Source organism: Podarcis vaucheri (genome assembly GCF_965113315.1).
Source record: "Podarcis vaucheri genome assembly, chromosome: 14".
NCBI classification, from domain to species: Eukaryota; Metazoa; Chordata; class Lepidosauria; order Squamata; family Lacertidae; genus Podarcis; species Podarcis vaucheri.
In genome coordinates this window covers 1,463,466-1,469,275 of record NC_138752.1, presented here as the reverse complement: position 1 = coordinate 1,469,275, position 5,810 = coordinate 1,463,466, and positions in this window count along the sequence as shown.

The window sequence follows — 5,810 nt, the reverse complement described above, 5'->3', positions numbered from 1 at the left end:
CGTTTCTTTTTCTTTTAATTAACAGTTCCGTCTTGCTTTGGGGGGGGTGTGGATAGCAGCTGCCTGTGAAGCAGAGGCACCCCTTGCCATTGATGTTGATGTGTCTGAGTCATTGGCAGTGAACTGTATGCAAGCTCTGAGAGTTCTTGGTTCCTCAGAAATGGCTGCATTGTAAGGCCAAAGAGACTTTGAAGATATTATTTCCAAGCTGCTTTGTACTTGGTCAAACTATTTATCTATGTCAGGCATGGGGAACATTTGGCTGGTGGGAGTTGTAGTTGAGCAACATCCAGAAGGCCTCTGCAGCCTCGGCTTCTCTGCTCTGACTGCAAGTGGTATCTCCTACCTGCTTCTCTTTAATCGGAGATGTCAGGGGTTGAGCCATGGACCTTCTGCATTGTCCTGCTTTTACAACTGCAAATATATCAGACGCAGGTCAGCAAGCAAGAAGCAAGAGTTTCTCAGAGAAGCTAACTCTTTATTCAAAGAAACGGCATACAACTCAGCAATACATCCCAGCAAGTTTTGCCCCAGTAGAGCAGTTGCCAGGACTGAGGTTCTCCACCTTCACCCACCTCCAAGCCTCCTACTTTGCCAGAAGTTTCCCAAGCAGTCTCAAACTTCAACGGGGCATCTCCAATCTCTGTTCCACTCTGTGCATCACTCTGTGTGTCCTTGGAGACAAGTGGGGAGGGGAGCTTGTCACAGTAGGACAATCTGTGTTCTTCTGCAGCCTTTGCCCCACCTCTGCTTCAGCCTCTGAGTCAGAACTGCTCTCTGTCACAGGCTCTCCTTGCTCACCAAATCCTGTTGCCCCTTCAGTCTCCAACAACTCCTTCCACTCTTCTCCCTCTGCCCTCTCCCTGGTGTCCCACCACCAGTCCCCTGGCTCTGAGCCTTTCTTCTCTGGGCATGAGGGAGAGATTTGATTCGGTTCACATTTAAAGGCGGAATTGCATACAAACACTTGCATATTATGAGGGGTAGCTCAGTTGGTAGAGCATGAAACTCTAAATCTCAGGGTCATAGGTTTAATCCCCACATTGGGCAAAATATTCCTGCATTGCAGGGGGTTGGGCTAGATGACCCTTGTGGCCCTTTCCAACTCTATAATTCTTTGGTTCCATGAGCTTGTACTTCTATTAATTTTGCAGTGCAATTCTCCAACCCAACAATATGTTCAAAGATGCATATATAAGGGAGAAATATGTGTATTTGAATCGAAACAGACAAGAGTGTCTTATATTAGGAGAATTTCTTGCCTAAAAAAATGTGTATCTTAGGCACAACTGGATACAAAAATGTGCATATTTTAATCAGCCTTCTTTATGGTCCTCCTGGCAAATAGAAGGGGAAGAAATGGAGGCAGTGAGAGATTTTACTTTCTTGGGCTCCATGATCACTGCAGATGGTGACAATAGCCAGGAAATTAAAAGACGCCTGCTTCTTGGGAGAAAAGCAGTGGCAAACCTAGACAGCATCTTAAAAAGTAGAGATATCACCTTGCCAACAAAGGTCCGTATAGTAAAAGCTATGGTTTTCCCTGTAGTGATGTATGGAAGTGAGAGCTGGACCATAAAGAAGGCTGATCGCCGAAGAATTGATGCTTTTGAACTGTGGTGCTGGAGGAGACTCTTGAGAGTCCCATGGACGGCAAGAAGATCAAACCTCTCCATTCTTGAGGAAATCAGCCCTGAGTGCTCACTGGAAGGACAGATCGTGAAGCTGAGGCTCCAATACTTTGGCCACCTCATGAGAAGAGAAGACTCCTTGTTAAAGACCCTGATGTTGGGAAAGATGGAGGGCACAAGGAGAAGGGGACGACAGAGGACAAGATGGTTAGACAGCGTTCTCGAAGCTACAAACATGAGTCTGACCAAACTGCGGGAGGCAGTGGAAGACAGAAGTGCCTGGCGTGCTCTGGTCCATGGGGTCACGAGGAGTCGGATACGACTAAACGACTAAACAACAACAACCACCACTGTACTTGCATTTTGCAACATGCAACAATGTTCCGCAAGAAGAATGCCACTAAGTGACTTTAACTTATGGGAGCTTTACATTGGATACAGCCTTTACATTTTTAAAATGTACTTATTGTCAAAGCCACTTAAGGGGCACTCCACCTTGATGAAAGAGGCCGGGCCTGCTCTAGCTGGTGCAGCAGTGGCTAAGAAACAGAGCTGCAGACCAAGAAGTTATCCATTCAAATCCTGCCTCTTCCATTAACTCACCTCTTGATCTTATGCAAGCTGAAGACTTTCAGCCCCACCCCACCCCCCACCCCCAATGAGGAGGCTGTAATACTCTGCTGAAAGAATTAGTAGTAGCAGCAGCCACGGTAGTATTTTATTTACCGTATTTTTTGCACCACAACACTCACTTTTTTCCTCCTAGAAAGTAAGGGGAAATGTCTGTGCGTGTTATGGAGGGAATGCCTATGGGTGGCGGGGGGGATCTGCTGCAGTCGTGAGCAGAGGATCCATGGTTCCCCTTCCTTCCCTCCTCCGTGGCTCGCTTTGAAACAGCAAAGCGGGAGAAGAGCCACTGAGTGGGGAGGAGAGAGGGACAGAAAGCCTGCTTGCTTTAAAGGAGCAAAGCAGGAGAGGAGAGGAGCCTTCTCCCCTTATACCCCTCCTCTTCTTCATTATTAGCAGCATCCTTCTCCACCCACCCCACGCATGCTCTTTGTCCCTTGAGTGCTTTTCCTTCCCTCCCCACTTAAAACGTGGTTACAAAGCACGGATCCACATGGATCCTCAGGATTTTTGCACTGGGTCACCCCAAATTCACCATCAGATCACATAGCATGTCCATGGCTACATCTTGCACCAAAAAATAATGTACCCACTGTTGCCTGGGGCCGCAGTGGTGCAAAAACATGGTTACAAAGCATGGATCCACATGGATCCTCAGGATTTTTGCATTGGGCTACTCCAAACTCACTGTCAGATCACATGTCTGTGGCCACAGCATGAACCACAAAAATCATACATCCACTGTTTCGTTTAGAATATTTTTTCCTTGTTTTCCTCCTCTAAAAACTACGTGTGTGTTATGGTCGGGTGCGTGTTATAGAGCGAAAAATACGGTATTTTATTTATGAAGCATTTCCAATGAAGCATCTTGAAATGATTTCACAATACGATAAAAATATCCATAAAACAACTGCATATATAAATGCACACACAAATCCATTATGCAGTAGATACATTACTATAAGATAATGTATGTGAAACGCTGAATATTCAGAGTTATATAAATGTGGAATATTATTACAGTGGTACCTCGTTCTGGAGCTCTGTTCTTAACCTGAAACTGTTCTTAACCTGAAGCACTACTTTAGCTAATGGGGCCTCCTGCTGCTGCCACGCCGCCGGAGCACAATTTCTGTTCTCATCCTGAAGCAAACTTTTTAACCTGAGGTACTATTTCTGGGTTAGTGGAGTCTGTAACCTGAAGTGTCTGTAACCTGAAGCATCTGTAACCCGAGGTACCACTGTACTCTTAACACATTCACAGCACAATCCTATGCATATTTATTGAGAAGTAAGCCAAGGGGACTTACTCCCAGGTAAGCTTGAAGAGCCCCTCTTACCTAACCCCACTTAACTGGAATTAAGTGCCACTGAATTACCATAATACTTCTGAGCAGACATGGTTAGGGTTGCAATGTCAATAAAGGCAAATGCATGGTTAAACAGAAGGAACTGCTCACTCTCAAGCAGAGGAACGCAGGATTGCTTGCAGACCTGAGGCAGTGCACTGACTGGTAAAAATGCACAGGATCCGCCTGCGGGGAGGTGATTAAACACTTTTACAAAGCTTCCCCAATGCCAGAATCAAATGTTTGGCATCCAGTTGACATCTATGCCAGGTGCATTTCACTTCAAAATGACAGGAAGGATTTGCAGGGGAGACGCGGTGAGCAAGGTGGGTGCTTAGTCCTTCCCCTCCTGGCCACTATTGCCCTGAAGTCCCAGAGGGAGGAGCACACCTCAGGAATATTGCAAGAGCAGCAGGAGGGAAATGGTCCAATACCCCTTGGCAGGGGAGAGGAGCACCTGGGATTTCCAGATGTGCAGAAATCAGAATATTATTCCCATGGGAAAGGAAAGCTTAGCTTTCTAGCAAGAGTGAGGGTGGCATCTAGTGGTCCAGAAATAAAATCCACCTCGCCATCTCCAGGTAGCCTTTTGGATAGTTGCTTTGAAGAAGCATTCCATTTTTAAAAATCATGTCAGTATATTATCCAAATGAGTAATATAATAAAGAAATCAGGGTTTGTTTCTCTGAAAAAGGTTCTTTAGCCTTCAGGCAGAATACAGCTTGTGAAAAAGAACTAGCAGAAGCTGTGAAATGGAGCCTTATAGGAGGATTTTGCCACTGATGTGCTTGTTAGAGGTGAACTGTTATCCCTTTGCTTTCACAGCTTTTCCTACTACTGGGAGGGGAAAGAGCAATCTTCAGGCAAAAATTATGCTTCTGCATAATTGCATAACGAACTTCTGCAAATATAAGGCAGAACCTAGGGAACCTCAATCCTGGGGACCAAATGCACTCTCCCCCCCCCCAGCCTCTCTATTGGCCGATCCAAACCTCTGCTTGTCCCACCGCTTTCACCCAGGGAAACCTGCTCTTTGGGGCTGAAGAGTGGGTTTTCCCTGGGAAAGTGGTGGGACAAGCGGAAAACCACTTGGACCCAGTGGCTAGGAAGGGGGATGCAGGCCACCCCAGGTGTCATCACTGAGGAGGGTGACAAAAAATAGCCCCGGCACCCACCGCAGGCCCCTTCCTGCGCCACTGCAGGCGCCCTCTCCCCTCGCCTGATTTCCAGAAACCAGAAGCGTTGCTGCCTGCAACTTTGCAGGCAGAGCACAGCCTTTCTGGCTAGGAGCCTCCTCTCCTCCATGAATCTGCCTAAGCTGCCTCCTCCTCTCCGTCTCCCTCGCCTGCTCACTTTGGCACAGTAAGTCTCTGAGGAGGAAAACCGCTTCCCTCCGCAGGAACCAGGAGAGTCCCTGCGAGGCTGCCCCCGGAGCCAGGAGGGGCGGCAGGGATCTTCCTGCCAGGTTTCAGCCGCCTGGAAAACCTTCCAAGGCTTGATCGGGTTGAAATGGGCTGAGGCTGCTTGGGACGGGTTTCCATGAGGGCTGCTTTTCTGGTATTGTCGGGGGCGGTGTGGGAGTGAGTTAATACGTTTGGTGGGTCTGGGTTGCTCTGGGTTTTATGACTGCAAGGTGGAAGCCGCCTTTGGAGGCTCGTTGCCCTAAAAAGCGGCTTTTGAATCTCTGCAATAAGCCAGAAACCCACCAGCCGGCCCCATTTCTTCCCCTCTCCATAAGCTCCTGTGGGAGGGAGCAAGAGCAATGGGGGGAGGGCTCTGGGAATGTTTGGAGGTCCACACTTAGGTGATCATGAAGGCACAGGGGTAGCTAGGTGAGGCGGGGGGCACTGGGTGCCACACCGTGGGGCTTGCATCTGCCCACCGCCTCAGCCGCCCTACGGCTGAGACTCGCCCTGCCCCCGTGGGCGGCTCATTCCACCTCCGGCTGCAGGGCATGTGTGCCACCCGGGCACCTGAACAGCTAGCTACACTGCTGCTTGGGCCCGTGTTTTGCAGTCATGGGACTAGCAGCAGCAGCAGCAGGTGTGTGGATGAGCCCTGTGCGGCCTCCCAAACCCTTCACAGGCTGCCCCTCCTCTCCCAGACCAGACCCTCTCCAGCTCTGCTCCATCCCCTCCTTGAGTGCTTTTGCCAGGCTGAAATGTGTCCCAGAACCTTGATGGTGATGGTAATCAAACTCAAC